The 13,881-nt window shown below is 39.0% G+C and overlaps 1 pseudogene; it reads left to right on the forward strand.

The window, feature by feature from the left end:
- The first annotated feature begins 12,601 nt into the window (after nt 1-12,601).
- LOC108593306 (large ribosomal subunit protein eL32 pseudogene) lies at nt 12,602-13,010 on the forward strand (annotated as a pseudogene).
- The last annotated feature ends 871 nt before the right edge of the window (nt 13,011-13,881 follow it).

The raw sequence follows: 13,881 nt of genomic DNA on the forward strand, positions 1-13,881 counted from the left end.
CTCTTATAACCACTATTATCATGACTACCGTAACCACTACCATTAGATGAGAGTGAAACCATCATATATATATATATATCTTTGACATATTTTGAGATGGCTGTTCAGAGGGCCAACAAACAAGCAGTTAAGCTGCCTTCTGCAGGGGAGATTTGCACCTGCAGAGAATCTGCACTGATGCAACCAGGCAGGCCTTCCCTTGCTCAGATCTAGGAAAGATTAATGGAGAGTCTGACAACTTTAAAAGTCTGGAAGAAGGCTGGGCATGGTGGCTCACACCTGTAATCCAAGCATTTTGGGAGGCTGAGGCAGATAGATCACGAGGTCAGGAGTTCAAGACAAGCCTGGCCAAGATGGCAAAACCCCATCTACACTAAAAAAAAAAAAAATACAAAAATTAGCCAAGCATGGTGGTGCGTGCCTGTAATCCCAGCTACTTGGGAGCTGAGGCAGAGAATTGCTTGAACCCAGGACGTGGAGGTTGCAGTGAGCCATGATCACACCACTGCACTCCAGCCTGGGTGACAGAGCAAGACTACGCATAAAAAAAAAGTTTGGAAGAAATAGTTAGCATCATTTACCCTCTCTGAGGGTCATTATCTGTGAGATTTCATCTATGTAGTGAGACTACCTTTGCTGACCAAGCCTCCTCTTCTCTACCTCTCATAACCTGTCTAGCCACCATAACCTGGTTTGCCACCATAGCTTGTTTGTGGTCATTCTCTGAGCCCCCATTCTTTCTGTAACCTCAAGATGATATATAAGCTGAACCCCATTGAGGATTGGGAGTAATCACTCTGTGTTTCTCTACCATGTGTATGTTAGTGCATTTGTATGCCTTTTGTCCCATTAATCTGGCTTTTGTGAGTCGAGTTTTTAGTGAAATTTCAGGAGGATAAAGGGGACATTTTCCATTGGTTCCTATACAACTCATACTCTCCTTATTTCTCTGCTTCCAATGCAGGGGAAGTACAACTGCCCCGACTATAACACATAATGTTTTCCTCTATAGACACAGGTATACATAATACCAAGACCTCCTGTCCATTACTCCAGCTATCTGTAGGGCGGAGATAGGAAGTGGGGAAAATTCCGTAGCCCTGATCCTGCAAAATAGCTTCTACTGTCCTTTCAGAGATGGCAATAGAAGAACAATAGGAGAATATATGGACTTGGAGACAAGGTATAGAAATAGCTTCACTGTTGGCTTTTAAAAATATAATTCTGACCTGACTCAGTGGCTCACGTCTGCTGTAATCCCAGCACTGTGAGAGGCCAAGGCAGGTTTATCATTTCAGTTCAAGAGTTCGAGGCCAGCCTGGGCAATATGGCGCAACTCCATCTCTACTAAAAATACAAAAAAAAAAAAAAAAAAAAAAAATTGCTGGCCATGGTGTTACATGCCTGTAGTCCCAGCTACTGTGGAGGCTGAGGTGGGAGGTTTGCTTGAGCCTAATAGGAGGGAGGGATTTCAGTGAGCCGAGATTGTGCTACCAGCCTGGGTGACAGAGTGAGATCCTGTCTCAAGAAAAAAAAAAAAAAAAAAAAAAAAAAAAAATATATATATATATATATATATATATACCCCCACATAATTACATGCAATAAACTTTATCTCATACTATATAATTGAGTTTAGTAGTTCATTTACATGACCACTTATACTATCTTTATAGATTAAAAAGTGACCACATTTTTTTCTTTTTCTTTTTTTTTTTTTGAGACAGGGTCTTGTTCTGCCACCCAGGGTGGAGTGCAATGATATGATCTTGGCTCACTACAGCCTCAACCTCCTGGGGTCAAGCAGTCCTCCCTCCTCAACCTCCCAAGTAGGTGGGACTACAAGCATGTACCTCCATACCCAACAAATTTTTAAAATTTTTATAGAGACAGTGTCTCCCTATGTGGCCCAGCTACTCTTGAACTCCTGGGCTCAAGCTATCCTCCCACCTCAGGATCCTAAAGTTCTGTGTTTCTCTATCATGTGTATGTTAGTGCATTTGTATGCCTTTTGTCCCATTAATCTGGCTTTTGTGAGTCAAGTTTTTAGTGAAATTTCAGGAGGATAAAGGGGACATTTTCCATTGGTTTCTATACAACTCATACTCTCTTTATTTCTCTGCTTCCAATGCAGGGGAAGTACAACTGCCCCCACTATAACACGTAATGTTATAAATCTAAGCCACCATGCCCAGCTTAGATTTCACTTTTCTAGACTTTTATCTGTGCTACTTTGGTACTTCAATTCATTGTCATCTTAAAATACCACCCACAGTGACATGTAAGCTTTAATCACCAGTTAATTTTACAGTAGAATTTAATTGTATTTTTGATTGTTTTACAGATTGTGTAGTAATGCAAAATTGTGACTTAATTAAAAATGTTTTATTATAAAAGTAGTGTATGTTTGTATAAATAGAAATAGTTGAGAAATAAAAAGAAATTGTCTTGTTTTTTTTTTCTTCTTATTTAAATTCTACTCCTAGGAGTCACTACCCTTTCATATGCATCATTACAGATATTTAGGCATGTACAATATTTCCTCACAGATGAACTTATGGCACACACACACACACACACACACACACAATCTTATAACTTGCATTATCTGCTTAGCCATCTGTCAATGCCACGTAGATATTTCACAGTATGATACACTGCAATTTATTTGTCTCTGGACTGCAATTAAAATGATTTTAGATTTTCACTATTACAAATACTGCTACAATAAATAACTTTGTAATATGTGTTCTTGCATGCTTATGTAATATATCTGTACAGTAAAATTCTAGAAATGGAATTGCTGGGTCAAAGAGCAGATGCATTTGAAATTTGGATAAATACTATGAAAATGCCGTCCAAAATCTTGTGCCAACCTGTGCTCTTAGCAGCAGCATGTGTTGGAGAGTGTCTGTTTTTAATCTTTGCTAATCTGGCAGCAAAACATGACATAGCATTGTTATTTTAATATGCACTTATTTAATAAAAAATGTGATCTAGCACCTTATCATAATTAACCATTCATATTTTTTCTGAACTGTACTGTTTTTGCAGCTGGATTTTTTTGTACTGCAAATAATTTCCAGGAAAGGATATTCATACTTTTGAATTTGACATTACAATGCCTGAATTTTTTTTTGAGACAAAGTCTTGCTCTGTCGCCCAGGCTGGAGTGCTGCAATCTTGGCTCACTGCAACCTCCACCTTCCGGGTTCAAGTGATTCTCCTGCTTCAGCCTCCTGAGTAGCTGGGATTACAGGTGCCTGCCATCATGCCCAGCTAATTTTTGTATTTTTAGTACAGGCAGGGTTTCACCATGTTGGCCAGGCTAGTCTCAAACTCCTGACCTCAAGTGATCCACCTGCCTCAGCTTCCCAAAGTGCTGGGATTACAGGTGTGAGCCACCTCACCTGGCTAATGCCTGAAATTTTTAAAGATGGCAATTAAATTTAGAACTAGATTGTTGCCAAGTTTGAATATAATGAAATAATAATTTTTGATATGAGAAAAGATATTGAGTTCATCTGGTCCCCATGGAGCCTCCCCTTTTCCACAATGCAAAGTGGCAGTCACTTGCATCTGCGTTGTCATTCTTAATACCCTGAACTAGAGTCTCAGAGATTTGCATCCTCTTTAAAACTCACATCATCTTTCTTTCTTTTATTTTATTTTTCTGTACGTTATTGGGGTACAAGTGGTTTGTGGTTACATCAATAAGTTCTTTAGTGGTGATCCGTGAGATTATGGAGTGCCTATCACCCAAGAACTGTACACCGCATCATATTGGAGTCTTCTGTTGCTCACTTCCCTCCCACTCTTTCCCCCAAGTACCCAAAGTACATTGTATCATTCTTATGCCTTTGCATCCTCATAGCTTAGCTCCCACATATCAGTGAGAACATACGATGTTTGGTTCTCCATTCCTGAGTTATATCACTTTGAATAATAGTCTCCAATCTCATTCAGGTCACTGAAAATGCTGTTAATTCATTCCTTTTTATCATACATAGTATTCCATTGTGTGTATATGTGTGTGTGTGTATATATATATATATATATATATATATATATATATATATATATATATATATACACACATATACATATCATAGTTTCTTTATCCACTCGTTGATTGATGGGGTATTTGGGTTGGTTCCATGATTTTTCAGTCCTGAATTGTGCTGCTATAAACATGCATGTGCAAGTATCTTTTTCAAATAATGACTTCTTTTCCTCTGGATAGATACCCAGTAGTGGAATTGCTGGATCAAATTGTAGTTCTGCTTGTAGTTTTTTAAGGAATCTTCACACTGTTTTCCATAGCAGCCATACTAGTTCACATTTTCACCAGCAGTGTAGAAGTATTCCCTGTTTACCACATCCATGCCAACATCCACTGTTCTTTGATTTTTTGATTATGGTCATTCTTGCAGGAGTAAGGTGGTATGTCGTTGTGGTTTTGATTTGCATTTCCCTGATCATTAGTGATGTTGAGCATTTTTTCATATGTCTGTTGGCCATTTGTATATCTTCTTTTGAGAATTGTCTATTCATATCCTTTGCCCACTGTTTTATGGAACTGTTTGTTTTTTTTCTTACTGATTTGTTTGAGTTCTTTGTAGATTCTGGATATTAGTCCTTTGTCAGGTGTATAGATTGTGAAGATTTTCTCCCACTCTGTGGGTTGTCTGTTTACTCTGCTGATTATTCCTTTTGCCATGCAAAAGCTCTTTAGTTTAATTAGGTCCCAGCTATATTTATCTTTGTTTTTATTGCATTTGCTTTTGGTTTCTTGGTCATGAAATCCTTGCCTAAGCCATGTCTAGGAGGGTTTTTCCAATGTTATCTTCTAGAATTTTTATAGTTTCATGTCTTAGGTTTAAGTCCTTAATCCGTCTTGAGTTGATTTCTGTAAAGTGGGAGATGAAGATCCAGTTTCATTCTCCTACATGTGGCTAACCAATTATTCCAGCACCATTTATTGAAAAGGAAAATATCTCCACTTTAAATTATTGTTTGCTTTATCGAAGACCAGTTGGTTCTAAGTATTTGGGTTTATTTCTGGGTTCTCTATTCTGTTTCATTGATCTATGTGCCTATTTTTATACCAGTACCATGCTGTTTTGGTGACTATGGCCTTATTGTATAGTTTGAAATCAGGTGGTGTGATGCTTTCAGATTTGTTCTTTTTGCTTAGTTTCTATTTGGCTATGTGGGCTCTTTTTTGGTGCCCTATGAATTTTAGAATTGTTTTTTCTAATTCTGTGAAGAATGATGATGGTATTCTGATGGGGAGTGCATTGAATTTGTAGATTGCTTTTGGCAGTATGATCATTTTCACAATATTGATTGTGCCCATCCATGAGCATGGGGTGTGTTTCCATTTGTTTGGGTCCTCTATGATTTCTTTCATAGAAAGAAATCCTTGTAGTTTTCCTCATAGAGGTCTTTCAACTCCTTTCTTAGGAATATTCCTAAGGTTTTTGTTTGTTTGTTTGCAGCTATCATAAAAGCGGTTGAGTTCTTGATTTGATTCTCTACTTGGTTGCTATTGGTTTATAGAAGAGCTACTGATTTGTGTACATTAATCTTGTATCTGGAAACTTTGCTGAATTCTTTTGTCAGTTGACCGAAGCTTTCTAGAGGAGTCCTTAGGGTTTTCAAGGTAAACAATCATATCATAAACAAACAGTGACAATTGACGTCTTCTTTACTGATTTGGATGCCCTTTATTTCTTTCTCTTTTCTGATTGCTCTGGTTAAGACTTCCAATACTATGTCAAAGTGGAGTGGTGAGTGGGTATCCTTGTCTCATCCCAGTTCTCAGAGGGAATATTTTCATCTTTTCCCTACTCAGTATTATGTTGGCTGTGAGTTTGTCATATATGGCTTTTATTACATTAAGGTATGTCCCGGGTATGCTGATTTTGCTGTGGGTTTTATTCATAAAGGGATGCTGAATTTTTTCAAATGCTTTTTCTGCATCTATTGAGATGATCATGTAATTTTTGTTTTTAATTTAGTTTTTTGGTGTATCACATTTATTGACCTTCATGTGTTAAAGCATCCCTGCCTCCCTGGTATGAAACCCACTCAAGCATGATGAATTATCTTTTTGATATGTTGTTGGATTCAGTTAGCTAGGATTTTGTTAAGGATTTTAGCATCTATGTTCATCAAGGATATTGGTCTGTAGTTTTCTTTCTTGGTTATGTCCTTTCTTGGTTTTGGTACTAGGGTGGTGCTAGCTTAATAGAATGAACTAGGGAGGGTTCTTTCTTTCTCTATCTTGTGAAATAATGTCAAAAGGATTGGTAACAATTAGTCTTTGAATGTCTGGTAGAATTTTGCTGCGAATCCAACTGGTCCTGAACTTTTTTTGTTGCTATTTTTAAATTACCATTTCAATCTTGCTGCTTGTTATTGGTCTGTTCAGGGTATCTAATTCTTTCTGATTTAAGCTAGGAGGGTTGTATTTTTCCAGGATTTTATCCATCTCTTCTAGGTTTTCTAGTTTATGTGCTTAAAGATGTTCATAGTAACCTTGAATGATCTTTTGTATTTCATTGTTGTCAGTGTAATATCTCCTGTTTCATTTCTTAGTGAAGTTATTTTGATTTTTCTCTCTTCTTTTCTTAATCTTGCTGATGGTCTATTGATTTTATTTATCTTTTCAAATAACTTGCTTTTTGTTTCATTTACCTTTTGTGTCTTTTGTTTGTTTGTTTCAATTTCATTTAGTTCTGCTCTCATCTTGGTTATTTGCTTTCTTCTGCTGGGTTTGCGTTTGGTTTGTTCTTGTTTCTCTGATTCCTTGAGATGTGACCTTAATTGGCTGTTTGTGCTCTTTCAGACATTTTGGTTTAGGCTTCTGATCTTTCCTCTTAGCACCACCTTTGCTGTATCCCAAAGATTTTGATAGGTTGTGTCATTATTGTTGTTCAGTTAGAAGAACTTTAAAATTTTCATCTTGATTTCATTTTTGACCCAATGCTCATTCAGGAGAAGGTTATTTAATTTCCATGTGTTTTCATGGTTTTTAAGGTTTTTTTTTTTAGTTGATTTCCAGTTTTTTTACACTGTGGTCTGAGAGAGTGCTGATATAATTTCAATTTTTTTAAATTTATTGAGGCTTATTTTATGGCCTATCGTATGGTCTGTTTTGGAGAAAGTTCCATATTCTGTTGAATAGAGTGTGTAGCCTATTTAGAATTGTGATGTTTTCCTGTTGGACAAGGCCTTTTCCCATCTTTGTCTCCTTTAACCACTGCTGCTTTAAAGTTTGCTTTGTCTGATATGAGAATAGCTACCTCTGCTCACTTTTGGTGTCTATTTGCATGAAATGCCTTTTTCCACCCCTTTTCTTTAAGTTTATGCTGGTCTTTATATATTAGATGAGTCTCCTGAAGGCAGCAGATAGTGGGTTGGTGAGTTCTTATCCATTCTGAGGTACAGTATCTTTTAAGTGGAGCATTTAGGCTGTTCACATTCCATATTAGTATTGAAATTTGAGGTACCATTGCTTTCATCACATTCTTTGTTGCCTATGTACTTTGGTTTTGTTTTTTGTTTTTGCTTTTTAACTTGTAGTTTTGTTTTATAGGTCCATGTGATTCATGCTTTAAAGAGTTCCTGCTTTGATGTGTTTCCAGGATTTGTTTCAAGATTTAGAGCTACTTTTAGCAATTCTTGTAGTGCTGGTTTGGTAATGGCAAATTCTCTCAGCATTTTTGTGAAAATAACTGTATCTTGTCCTTTATATGTGATGCTTAGTTTTGCTGGGTAGAAAATTCTTGGCTAATAATTGTTTTGTTTGAGGAGGCTGAAGATAGGTTCCCAATCCCTTCTAGCTTGTAGAGTTTCTGCTGAGAAATTTGCTGTTAATCTGACAGGTTTTTCTTCATAGGTTACCTGGTGCTTCTGTCTCACAGCTCTTGAGATTCTTTTCTTCATCTTAACTTTGAATAATCTCATGACAATGTGCCTAGGTGAGGATCTTCTGTGAAGAATTTCCCAGGTGTTCTTTGTGCTTCTTGTATTTGGATGTCTAGGTCTCTTGCAAGGCCAGGGATATTTTCCTCGATTATTTTCCCAAATATGTTTTTTAGGCTTTTAGAATTCTCTTCTTCCTCAGGTACATTGATTATTCTTAGGTTTGATCATTTAACATAATCCCAGACTTCTTGGAGGGTTTGTTCTTATTCATTTTTCTTTGTCTTTATTGGATTGGGTTAATTTGAAAACCTTGTCTTTGAGCCCTGAATTTTTTTCTTCTACTTGTTCAATTCTATTGCTGAGACTTTCCAGGGTATTTTGCATTTCTAAATGTATGTCCAAGGTTTCCTGAATTTGTTATTGTTTTTCTTTTAAGCTATCTATTTCCATGAGTATTTCTCCCTTTCCTTCTTGTATCATTTTTTTTTTTTATTTCCTTACATTGGGCTTTCTCTGATCCCTCCCTAATTAGCTTAATAACTAACCTCTTGAATTCCTTTTCAGGTAAATCAGAGATTTCTTCTTGGTTTGGATCCATTGCCGGTGAACTAGTGTGATTTCTTGGGGGCGTTAAAGAGCCTTGTTTTGCCATATTACCAGGGTTGGTTTTCTGGTTCCTTCTCATTTGGGTTGGCTCTGTCACAGGGAGGGTCTAAGGTTAAAGGCTGTTGTTCAGATTATTTTGTCCCACAGGATGTTCCCTTGTTGTAGTACTCTCCCTCTTTTCCTGTGGATGTGGCTTCCTGTGAGCCAAACAGCAGTGATTGTTGCCTGTCTTCTGGGTCTAGCCACCCAGTGAGTCTACCCAGCTTCAGGCTGGTGCTGCGGTTGTCTGTATGGAGTCCTGTGATGTGAACTGTCTATGGGTCTCTCAGCCATAGATATCAGCACATTTGCATTCCAGTAGAGCTGGCGGAGGGTGCAATGGACTCTGTGAGGGTCCTTAGCTTTGGTTGCTTAATGTTCTATTTTTGTGCTAGTTGGCCTCCTCTCAGGAGGTGGTGCTTTCCAGAAAGCATCAGCTATAGTAAGTAGTGTGAAGAGGAATTAGTTGTGGGTGGGGCCCTAGAACTCTCAAGACTATATGACCTTTGTCTTCTACTACCAGGATGGATAAGGAAGGACCATCAGGTGGGGGCAGGGTTAGGTGTGTCTGAGCTCAGACTCTCCTTGGGCAGGTCTTGCTGGGGCTGCTGTGGGGGAAGGGGGTGATATTTCCAGGTGACTGGAGTTGTGTACCTAGGAGGATTATGGCTGCCTCTGCTGAGTCATGCAGGTTGTCAGGAAAATGGGGGAAAGCCGGAAGTCACAGGCCTCACCCAGCTCCTACTCAAACTGAAATTCCCACTGTGCCCACCTCAACTACCCTGAATCTGTTTCCAGGCAGTGGGCAAGACCGGCTTGAAAATTTGTCCGAGGCTATTTGCCTCCCAGCTGTGAAAGAAAGGGCTCTAGTTCTTCCTCCCCCAGTGAAGTCTGCACACCGAATTAGGACCCTCCCCCTAGTTCTGGCCAGGAGTCTTCTCACCCCATTCAAATTGTTACAAAGTTTAGCTAGGGATCTCCTTCTCCCTGTGGAGTTTTATCTACTGTTCCTCTGGGGACTCAGCGAGCTCCCAGGGCCTTTCTGCTGCTTCCTCTATGCCTGTATTTCACTCAGGTCTCTAACTTGACTCAGCTCCAAGTAAAGTTGGAAACTTCTGTCTGAAACAGACCTTCAACTTCTCCAGTGGGGGCATGTGTTCAGGAGAGGAAGGTCTCCCTTTCCCAGTTCTGCAGTTTGGGCATTCACAGTATTTGGGGTATCTCCCAGGTCCTGCAGGAGGAGTCTGCTTCCTTCAGAGGATCTGTGGGTCCTCTCAGGATTGCTGGTTTGTTCTTGCAGTTGATCTGGAGCTAAAATTCACAGTGCAAGCCTCAGCATACTGCTCTGTCTGTAGCTACAATCTAGTCCTGCCTCCCGTCCGCCATGATCCCCTGAATCCCTTCACATCATTTTTCAAAAGCTGTACAATAATTTTTTTTTGTAGCTTTAAATCTGAAAAATATAAAAAACATAGAGGATGGGTTGGCTCAACACCAAGAATAGGAAAACCATCTTTTAAGAGGTTATGTAAGAAAGAGGTAAGAAACAAAATGATCATGCCATGTGTAAAACTAGAAAGCTGGGATTGGCCCAGATCTCAGGGGCAGCTGTGAAAAAACAAAAGATGGTAGTCAAATGCAAAGAGAAAATCGCTAGTTCTGAGGAGAGTTGAAATACAGGAATGCCACACAAAAAGTAAGCGAAATGCCTATTTACCTTTATTAAAATTCAAGGTAAATTGATCTCCAACATAGAGAAGATCCTGTGTGTGTAACAAACCAATTGTTTTAGTTTTTGTATGCTTGGTGGTAGTGGTGGTAGTTTTGGTTGCAAGTGTGGGGCTCAAAGGAGTGCTCACCTTGGCCCTCTGAAGGTTTATTGAGAAACTGAATCACAAGAGACAGATTGATGGGATAAAAGGCATACATATTTAGCATGTGTACACAGGAGCCTTCCGACCTAAAGGCACAGGGGAAATTGTTCATTTTTATACTTAAGTTCACTGGACTATGGACAGCCACACAGAAATATAAGTGGCTAAAAATGATACGATCTCATGCTAAGACTGAGTTGAAAAACCCAGCAAGGCCTGTCTGTCTCAATTCCTCTCGGCCTCTCTGAGCAGCATTCCTTCCCTCTGGGTATAGGGCAGAACCCTCTTTGGAATGGGGGTCTTATGACCTACAGTTAAACAAGTAGATCAGAGAATTTCTCTATGGCCAGTTTTTACACAGAAAAGGAGAGGAGAAAGTTAGAATAATATTTTTAGGTTTTGGTCGGGCGCAGTGGCTCAATCCTGTAATCCCAGCACTTTGGGAGGCCGAGGCGGGTGGATCATGAGGTCAAGAGATCGAGACCATCCTGGTCAACATGGTGAAACGCCGTCTCTACCAAAAATACAAAAAATTAGCTGGGCATAGTGGTGCATGCCTGTATTCCCAGCTACTCGGGAGGCTGAGGCAGGAGAATTGCCTGAACCCAGGAGATGCGGGTTGCGGTGAGCCGAGATCGCACCATTGCACTCCAGCCTGGGTAACAAGAGTGAAACTCCATCTCAAAAAAAAAAAAAATATATATATATATATATATATTTAGGTTTTATGGCTAGCTTTGGTGAAAAAGTGTTCTGGTTTCTATGACTGCCTTGGGGACCAGGGATTCTAACTTTTATGGTGAGCCCCAGGGAAGAATGGGACTGAGAGACTGGAGGGCAGAAGGTCAGAGAAAACTTTGACTTCTGAGGGCTTCATTTTGGGTTGTTTTTCTTGAGCCCCAATATAAGCTCAAGGTCTTATTCCATCTAGTTCAGGCTAAAAAAGAATTCACCAGTTTATATAAAAGGACCCTGAGAGATTAACAATTCTCAAGTATCAGGGAGTCCAAGGTTGACTCTCCAGGGCTCTGTCTTGCCTCCCAGCTCTGGAGTGCTTTTCTGAGTATGGGCTTCCTTCTCAGGAAAGCTTTCCCTACCTGGTGGAAACAATGGCTGTTGGCAATATGTATATGAATAAGACATAATCTGCATTCTTGTTTTCACTTAATAAAAATTAAGTCCATTTCCAGAGAATTCCATCTCTATTCTCTTTACCTAAACAGCTATTCTTATCTTTTCTTGGTCTATTTTCATTCTCTTTCCACATGTGACCATTGTAGTCAATTCTAGAGTATACACAACTTTTCACCTTTTCACTTCATGTGATTTTATTTGCACTTGCCCAAGAATATAATCCATGTATTTTTATATAGCTGCCTAACTGCCCATTGATTCAATCTACATTTTTAAAGCACAGTTTTCATTTGGAAATTCTGTGTTAGCTTATGGTGAAAGAGCTCAAATCCTAAACAGGGTGTCCTGAATTATCATCACAGGAAAATCAAGTGCTAGGTCATCTAGAAAGCTGCCCTTGGTTTGTTTCAGAGCACTTCTCTGCTGACTTCTAGAACATTTACTGACAACCTGCTATATGACAGCAGGCATTGTGCTAGGTGCTTCATAGATACATGGATAGATAGATTCATGTATATACCCATATAAATAAATATATATATATATATATATATATCCATTTCTTTGTCTAAAACTTAAAATTTACATCTTGATATAATGTCAGCTTTGACAATGAGAAGACCACCATGGTGCCTAAACAGTAGAAAGAAGAGCTTTACTCGTGATACCAGTTTGCATACTGAGAAAGGACAGTCTTTAGAGTATACCGAAGATGCTGTCTTCAAAGAGGGAAAAGGCAAAGGCAGGTTGGGGTTTTATGCCTCAGAGGGTCTGTATTACACAATAAAGTCATACATGTTCAGTAGGTTTAGGGGGAAAGCTGTACATATTTATGAGGGGAGTTGAGCACATGTACAAAGGACAAACATGCATGCAACATACATCTCATGTTCACTTTGGGGAGGGGTTTTAGCATTAGAATTAGGAGGAACTGGATCTTTACATCAAAAGATGAACTACCTGTTTTCCTCAGCGCTGCCTATGGAGGTGGCAACCATCTCCTTTTTGGCATCATGGCTGCCCTCAGACCCCTCGTGAGGCCCTAGATCGTTAAAAAGAGAATCTAGAAATTCATGTGGCACCAGTCAGACCGATATGTCAAAATTAAGCGTAACAGGTGGAAACCCAGAGGTATCAACGACAGGGTTTGTAGAAGGTTCCAGGGCCAGATCTTGATGCCCAACATTGGTTATGGGAGCAACAAAAAAAACAAAGCACATGCTGCCCAGTGGCTTCCGGAAGTTCCTGGTCCACAACGTGAAGGAACTGGAAGTGCTGCTGATGTGCAACAAATCTTGCTGTGTTGAGATTGCTCACAATGTTTCCTCCAAGAACCACAAAGCCATCATGGAAAGAGCTGCCCAGCTGGCCATCAGAGTCACCAACCCCAATGCCAGGCTGCGCAGCGAAGAAAATGAGTAGACAGCTCATATGCACATTTTGTGTTTAAATAAAATGCAAAAACTGCAAAAAAACCCCGTGAACTATAGAACACAAAGACAGTTTGTAAGCAGTCTCTGTAAACTGGCTAACGCTGGCTTAAGGTCTGTAGTTGTTAATCAGGAAAGAATGTTTGCAAGGCAGATTCTCTGTTCATTCAGAGTTGTAGTGGTCTGGGGCAGCAAATCAGATTTTGGAGGGGTCTGATAATTTGCCTGGTTAGGGAGTTTAACAAGAGCATAGATTTTTTTTTTTGTAGCCATAGGAATTTAGGAAGTTGCCATGCCAGCCAAGATCTGAACCCTCAATCTGTAGGTAACTTTTGTTTCCTTAACCTTAGTGTCTATCTTAGTTGATAAAGGGGCATCTATTTTGATCAGTCAGATCACAGACCTTTGTTTCTGTAACCATACAAAAAATTGCCACAGGTCCTTTACATTCTCAGATTCCTTAAACATTAACATTTTACTATCATTTTCTCTTTGAGCATTTCAGACATAATGCTCCATTATTTTTAAATACCTCATCATATATTTCCTAAAAACAAAGACATTCTTTTACATAACCACTGAATAATAATAAAAATCAGGTAATTAACATTAATGCAAAAGTATTGTCTAATTTACAGATTATATTCAAATCCTTTGCCAGTGGTCCCAAAATAATGTCTATTATAGCAAAACATAGTCTGGATTAGATGGTGTATTCAATTTTTATTTTCACTTGGAACAATTCCCCAGTTTATCCTTCATGATGTTGACATTTTTTAAGAGTGCAGACTATAAATTTTATGCAATGTCCCTCAATTTGGGTTTATCAGATGTCTCCTCGTGATTACATTTAAGATATGCGT

This window comes from Callithrix jacchus, chromosome 9 (genome assembly GCF_049354715.1).
Source record: "Callithrix jacchus isolate 240 chromosome 9, calJac240_pri, whole genome shotgun sequence".
NCBI lineage: Eukaryota > Metazoa > Chordata > Mammalia > Primates > Cebidae > Callithrix > Callithrix jacchus.